At 38.6% G+C, this 7268-nt stretch overlaps 1 protein-coding gene across 10 annotated transcripts in view; it reads left to right on the top strand.

The window, feature by feature from the left end:
• The first annotated feature begins 6418 nt into the window (after nucleotides 1–6418).
• The window catches only part of adgrb3 (adhesion G protein-coupled receptor B3), a 166976-nt gene continuing 166126 nt past the window's right edge, over nucleotides 6419–7268 (top strand). For 3 of the 10 annotated variants that reach the window (XM_036126590.1, XM_036126588.1, XM_036126586.1), the window contains exon 1: nucleotides 6419–7019. The gene's annotated coding sequence lies outside the window, so the exon portion shown is untranslated. The remainder of the gene's footprint in view (nucleotides 7020–7268) is intronic. The other 7 variants (XM_036126589.1, XM_036126587.1, XM_036126583.1 and 4 more) reach the window with 4 other exon arrangements.

Genomic DNA, 7268 nt, shown 5'->3' with positions numbered 1-7268 from the left:
CGCTGTACCGGCCAGCCAGCTTCTGCACCCTACAACTCCGCTTAATAGAAGACTCTGGTTCCTCAAGTCATCCATCATCCACCTTGTACAATAAACTCTCTTAAAACCAGCTCTGTGTGTGCGCGCTGTGTCCGGGTTAATCCTAGACAAATATCACGACAATCTGTAAATTACTTTTAATTTACTGTTCAATTTTATATCCAAATCATTTTATGGTTGGTAGTACAGTGCTGTTTTCCCTCTAAACACTATTTTAACTTTCAATTTTTAATACACCAGCTACAGAACAGTTGTTGTGTTGTCATCAGTAGGTTACTAAGTTAATAATAAACTGTTTTGAAATTTAGAAGTATTAAATGCGCAACAAGGAAACAACCCAACTTGGGTCATTTTAAAGAGTGCTGTGATGGTTGGCGGATGATTGGCTTTAATTAATTAAAGTGGGATCCTGAAATCAATTTCTGCTTAGAGCCCCATTAAAATCTTGGGCTGGCACTGGTGGCTAACGTAAAACTTTATATGCAAGGCAGCCATATTGGATTTTGAGGTTGGTGAAAAACCTCTTACTGTCCTACTCAAAATTCTGATTTCAATTTTTCAAACATAGGCAATTCAACTAGAAATGCCTAATTATTTTGCATCCCTCAAAAAAATCAGTGAATGCCAGTTTCTATGAATGTGGGAGAACGAGCAGCATTCCTGTAATAAGGATTTAGCATAACATTTCTTGAACCACATATTGCATCTTTGTAAACAATCAGAGAAAAACTGCAAAGAAGAGTACGATAAAAAAAATAAAAAAAACCCTGAACAGACATGCTCATTTGTGAGTCACTGTTACATCATGCATCAGGGCTTCCAGCATGGAGAAGTCTTATCACAGTGCTCAGAAAAATGTGACTAAAAAACAATTAAGACTTCATTCATTTGACAGTATGTTTTGCATGTTTGTATTAAATCCACTCATTAAAACTGACAAAAACCCTTTAAAAAATATATTTAAGTATATTTAAATCACTTATATCATATGGATAGATAAAATTCTATGTACATCAATAAACTGATGTTTAGCATGTCGCCAATAGACTGAAATTGATCATTAAGGATTAGGTTACAGGCCTGGATGATGTGAAGCAACTCTTATGCCAAAGAGAGTAACAATAAACAGTCAGACAGAAACGCACACATGCTTGAGTGCAGGCTCAGTCACACAAACAGAAGCAGGTGATAATAGGGCTATTCTTTATTCAGAGCTATGAATAATTCAAAATCTGCGCGCCCAAACAGATTCTTGAGTTGACAGAGTAATATGACAGATTTTGCAACAGATGAGAAATATCGCAAATGCTTTTGAGATTCCAAAGGGGATATATGGATCTGCTGTATGCGGTGTGATAGTTTAAATGAGTTGATATAAATGTGATACTTTGGAAGGCCTTTATGATTGTGTGCACTTCTTTTTCAACACCAGTTGTTCATTCTGTTACTTTCTAGACACACTATTGTTAATTTGACTGCAAATAGCCTAACAGTTCAGATTTATTTTTCCATTGCTGCTGGTTATTTTAAGCAACTGCCAGGAGGAGTATAAATATGTCAATATACTAATTATGTGTATGTTGCAAGCCCCACACACATACACAAAAAATAAACAACAACAAAAAAACTCCACAATACAATAATTTAAATAACAAAATACTTCAACTTTCAGTATAAAAAACTCTTTAACAAATTAGTAACAGTAAACTAAACTATTAAGTATAACTGGAAAGAATATGGAACTACAAATGAACTACAAAAATAGTAAAAAGAGAAAAAAAATGACAATAAAACTGAAACCAATTACCAATGAAACAACACAATGACATCACAGTTCAGTTTAAAAGCTAAGAAAAACAAAACAATGCAAAGCAAAATGGGAAAATAAAACTATTTTCATAAAATAATGTTTTAAGAATTATTTGCTGAATTAGAAATCAATACCATTTTGGATAATTGATTTGTAATATTAATTTGACAACACAGTGACTGATTGAATGGAGCGATGGACTCTCAAGATGGTAGCGAAAAAGATTTATGCCAACATAAGTAGGCTTACGAACAAAAAGTGCAGTGATGTCATATCCGGAGTTAGTGGCTCTGGTTTACAACAAAGAAAATAACCTGCTGCTGCGTTATGAAGTCTTACAAAGTACATGTCGCACATGTATTTTTGAAGCGAACATATCATGCAAAATCATATTTTTCACATTTAAAACATTCTGTTGTGCACTGGGGAGTCTCTGAACGCAGAAAAGTTGAAAATTGTCTCTCCAGGTGCTGCCAGAAAGTGAAATGTGGGGGTAAATTAACAAGGAATTCAGAACAAAGCATTGCAGTTTCACTTTATGTAGATCACGACTGAATTATTTAAATTTGAAAAGAATTAAAAAGCATGAGAATCCCCCCTTTAAGTACCACTAATAGAAATATTAATGTGCGTATGAGCTAGTAACATGCTATGGCCCATCTCAACGCAAAAGAAATGAGCTGTGTGGTAAACACAGCAAAACTAATGGCGGCTGCCATCTTAGCATTAGCAGCTGGAGTAACTGAGACTGTTTGGCAAGTTCATGCAGACACATTTTTAGGCGAGTCAGTGAGAGGAACGGAATGGAAAATACAGACAAAATGCAGCGAGCTCACATTTCTGGAACATCAGTGTTTAGAGGTACTTGATGAAAAGTTTGTTACAACGTCAAAACACAACCAAATAAACAAAACTGAAATAGTTTTATCCTAAACTTAGTTCTTCTGCCCAGACACAGCCTTACTGTGAACCATTCTAAGGAGCAGGATAGCATGGACGAACACGGAAGAAATGACGGCCGCTCCCACACAAGCAGCTGGGGCAAGTGTTTGCTTGGATCGGGGCTCGCTTGAGGCATGCGGAGCTGCGGTTTTAATCCAGTCTTCTTCAGGGAGTGGACAGAAAACTGCCTTGTCAATCTAATTAGGAACACCATCTCTTTTTGAGGACTCTGTGATCAGATTATTTCTGTTGAAGCTCAGACAGATGGGATCATGGGGCCATGTCTTCTTTGAAGGTGGAGTCTTTTTTCACACCCAGCCATATCAAGACATTTGCATGGATGTCCTCCCCAATGCAAAGAGTTTAAGAGTTTTTGAAGCATGCAGCCAAAAATCACGAAGTAACAAAATGCAATCCAGCTGTGTGTGGGGCAGAAGAAATCATTAAAAAATGTATATAAATAATCCAGAGCAGGTTTTCTCAATTAACCTTTCATTTAAGTTCAGTTTTAGTAATTCCACACTGAGTCACACAGTTCTGTTCTAGGTGATTATTTCCCTGCAGTGCTATTATTGATTTTCATCTTGTGGCTTGTGTACATTTAGCCACGCTTTGTGATGGATTTCCTCTTTCCTCCTGGTCATAGAGATCAAACTTGAAGGGTGCCATTTGAGTTTAAAGACAAATCCTTGCTCAAGAGACTGATGGCAAAGTTCCTGAAACTTAGACATTGGCCTACCTGTGTTCTGGCCCAAGGATAAATACTGTTTTCATTGCTTAATAAGGCTTTGCATGAATTTCTTCCACCTATTATGTAGATGCCTGTAAGTCAAAAGACCCAAGAAAGCTCTAGTGTTTATTAGGGCTGTGGAACGTGGGCAAGCCCGAGGTCACCCCTGATGATCCACTGGCTGCCCGTGAAAGTGCCAAAATAAAAAGCTGCCAGTCACAAGACAAGGAGACCAACTGTGCTAGAATAGTGGCCGTCTCAGTCATAAATTTGGCAACAGATTAACAATGGCGTAAACACGGCGTGCTGCAGAATGCTGTGAATGAAAACAAGTTCTTTCAAACTGTCACAGTGCTGTGGCTTGCTATGCTCTCTGGTTGGTTTTGGAGCATTCTTTGGTGAAGCTGGCTCACAAACACTTCAGGCTGAAACTTCCTGGAGATAAAATCGACAAATGGGCTTTCATGGGCAGCATCTGCTCGGATGGAACCAATTCAGTCAAAGACTAAAAGAGCCAGCCAGCCAGGCTAATGAGAGTTAACTGTTTATGGTAACAATGATTAAAGCTGATGACCCAACCATCCAAAAAAAGCATTCTCGTGTTGCAAATTCGGCATCCTGCAAATATATTGATAGCCTTAAGCTTTTTCACAAATTGCAATGTGACATATAACATATTTCACATGTTTTTTTTATATTTTATTTGGATTATATGTGAGAGACAAACACAAAGGAACTCATAATTGTAAAATGTATACATGGTTTTCAAAACACTGAAATGGGTGAAATCCATGTTTTCAGCTCTTTTACTCTGTAGCCACTGATTTAAAAATAAACAGTGCAAACAATTGCAAAAAAAAAGAAGGAAAAAATGGCATTGTGAAGACCAAGGAACAGATAAGAGATTAGGGCAAGGATAAGTTCTAAAACTATTTCTAAGCTTTGAACGTATTCCATAGTTTGATAATGGACAGCATATGCCTCACTAGTAAACCTCTCAAATAAATTCCTTTCCATCTAAACTGACTGGCTAGACAAGGAGAGCATAATCAGGAGAATAAGCCAAGAGGCCCATGGTAACTAAGGAGGATCTATTTGTGTACCTCAGTGGGGAGACTATTTTGATAGGACAACCATTGGGTGTGCAGTCAACATGCCTGGCCTTAAGAGTTGCAAAACAGTTTACCACACCCCATATAACAAAGAAAATATGTGAAAAATCACCCTAAAGAGAGCACACCCTTAGTGAAACATGGTGGTAGCATCATGCTTCGGGATACTTTTCTTGAGCAGAGACATAGAAAAGACTCAAAAGTTGATGGGAGGATGAATGGAGCTAATGACAGAAGATTTATCAAAGAAAATTTGTTGGAGGCAACAAAATACTTTAGATGCATGGGGCAAATGATTCACCTTCCAGCAGGACAATGATCCCAAACATAAAGGCAAACATTTTAAATACAATAGTCTCAATTAAAAAACATAAATTTCTTAGAAGTTGCCACTCAATCTCCAATTACTTTTAAGCCGATATTACTAATCTTGAGCCATTTTTGCAAATAAGAACTGTAAAAGAAATAAATGTCTCTGGGTGTGCAAAGATTTTAGACACATACACTAAAAGAGCTGCAGTAAAAGGTGCAAGGTATCGTGGACTAAATGCAAATAAACGCCACACTTTTTAGATTTTTGTCTCTAAGAAAAAAAAAAAAAAAAAAGAATCGGAAACTGTTTGATTTTCCTCCGACTGCAACATTATGCATTACTTTGAGTTGGTCATCATATAAAAGCCAAACAAAACGCACAAGTTTGCAACGTGGCAAAATGTGACAAAGTTAAAGGGGTTCGGATACTTTTGCGCAGCGCAAAAAACAAAAACAAACAAAAGAAAAACATATTGATAAACTTAGCTTAACTGTTCAAGAATGTGGATAATAATTATCCTCTAAATGTTTTTGCGTCATAAAGTACATCCACCTATGTGAACAAATCTCTTCTCAATCCTTAACAATAATAATAAAAAAAGCAATCAGATCCATCCCCGTGTCCATTATGTTTCATTTCTCCGCATGAATTCAGCCAGCAGGCAACGGAGGCTATTGCAGAGCCATTGATAAGGCATTGTCACTGACGAACTGCTGAAGCCAGGGGCTTACCGCGGGATTTAATTGACTGTTGATTATTAAATAAATGCCTCTCAGAAGATCAGGGCACAGCGTTATAGAAAAGAAAAAGAAAGAAAAAAAAGCAAAGGTCAAAAACGTATTCAGGCTACACAGGCGCGCCTGTGAACACATGTCTGAGGAGAGCGCGGATGGAGAAACCGCACCTGCAAAGAAAGAGACAAGCAACTCGCAGCAACTTTTTTTTTTTCTCCTCTCTTTCTTCATTTCTTCCGAAGACAGCTCAAGTTGTCCCACAAGCGTTTGTTATTCCGGCAACGTGAAAGGTGGAAGCAGTGTATGGCTTTGACTCATCAGAAGAGTAGGAGTAAGGTGGGGGAGGAGGGGTGATGCCAGACAAGCCAGGTCCCATTGACAGAGCGCGTGGATTGCAGTTCTGATCATATTTATACTCCCTGTCCTGGAAAAAAAAGAAAAAAAGAAAACAAAGATCACAACAAATAATCCACGAGAATAGTCCTGTTTGCAAAGGGTAGCAGAGTTGTCTGAGCACCGAAGAGGGTCCAGTTCAAGGGGGGGAACCCTTTTGACTCAAAATAAGAGAAGGCTGTATTGGGTATATAAAAAAGGGGAGAAGAAAAAAAAAAAAGAAAAAAAAGGGGAGGAGGATGGCAGGAAAGAAAGTGGTGGTGGTGCCAGACGCAGCGGCAGTAAGAAGCGTACGTACGTGCTTTATCTTAGCGGCTGAGTGTGACGTGATATTGCAGCCTTGCTTCTAGAGCTCTGCAAGCACCCAGCAAAAGCGCGTCTGTTTCGCTCTGTGTTCTTTAACTCACAAGTCAAGCCAAACATCTCACATCCACCCACCAAAAGGATCTGTTCTTTCTTTCTTTCTTTCTTTTTTTTTTCTTCCGATATCTTTTTTTTTTAACCCTCAAACGACTGGACTTTGCCGGAGAAGAAATCATTGAGGGGGGGAAACATATAGAGACGTGGAGATTTATTTTGTGGTAACACAGAACAGAATTCGCTCGCTTCTTTTCATCACTTCAAGAATTTCTTCTTTCCCTTTCCCCCTTTCCCCCTCTCTCGCTCTCTCTCTTGGTATTTCTCTCTTCTGCTCGGTGGCTGTCGTGCGTTTGTTGCGCTCCGGTTTTGATGGGAAAAAGCCAGCCGAAGAAGAAGAAGAGGACAGGGAGGATATGAGCGGGCAGAGCGGAGTGTAACGCATTTTATTTCCATCCACTGAACCATCTTGTTGCGCCGGACTTCTATTGTCGGGAATGGGGAGTATTGATTCACCGAAGGGCTGCAGAATTTATTTATAAGGATGTGGCCAGTGTTGGGAAAATAGCCATAGCTTCCGCAGTGTAAGGTAAGATATTGTTATAATTATCATAATAATTATGGTTATTATAGATGAAGGAATTTTCCTGTGTCATGTCTGTCGTAAAGTTAAGTACATTTGCCCCATCTATATTCAGCACGATGAGCGTTCATCCGCTCGCATTAGTCTGGGGTGCTTAGCAGATGATTTTCTATTTTTTTTTTTTTTTTAAAGAGCTGATCTCCCCCTTAAGAGGCTAAAATCACTTTAAAGTGCTGCGGTATGAGATGTCGCCCC

The sequence above is a fragment of the Fundulus heteroclitus genome, chromosome 22 (assembly GCF_011125445.2).
Source record: "Fundulus heteroclitus isolate FHET01 chromosome 22, MU-UCD_Fhet_4.1, whole genome shotgun sequence".
NCBI lineage: Eukaryota > Metazoa > Chordata > Actinopteri > Cyprinodontiformes > Fundulidae > Fundulus > Fundulus heteroclitus.
The sequence above is the reverse complement of the archived record's forward strand: the minus strand, read 5'-3'. Positions and strand labels throughout refer to the sequence as shown.